This window comes from Lupinus angustifolius, chromosome LG13, assembly GCF_001865875.1.
Source record: "Lupinus angustifolius cultivar Tanjil chromosome LG13, LupAngTanjil_v1.0, whole genome shotgun sequence".
Classification (NCBI taxonomy): Eukaryota; Viridiplantae; Streptophyta; class Magnoliopsida; order Fabales; family Fabaceae; genus Lupinus; species Lupinus angustifolius.
The window spans coordinates 13,419,861-13,420,211 of record NC_032021.1 but is presented as its reverse complement, the minus strand read 5'-3'; positions in this window follow the sequence as shown (position 1 = coordinate 13,420,211).

Below are 351 nucleotides of genomic sequence, written 5' to 3'. Positions count from 1 at the left end.
GTCACAATATAACTTTAGTGGTCTTTCAATCCTTTCCACAATTCGCACCACAGTGACAAAATTTCTCAGCCATGATGACTGAAGTGATGCCTCATAACATGCTATATATTCTACTGCAATAGTGGATGAAGCTACAAGTTTTGCTTGGCAGAACGCCAAGAAACCGCACCACCAGCTAACAGATAAACATAGCCCGAAGTAGATCGTCTACTATCTTGGCATCCCGCAAAATCAGAGTCAGAATACCCAATGATCTCTAATTGGTCTAATCTCCTATATGTGAGCATATAGTCCTTTGTTCCCTTTAAGTACCTCATGACCCTTTTGGCTGCTTTCCAATGGTCCATTCAT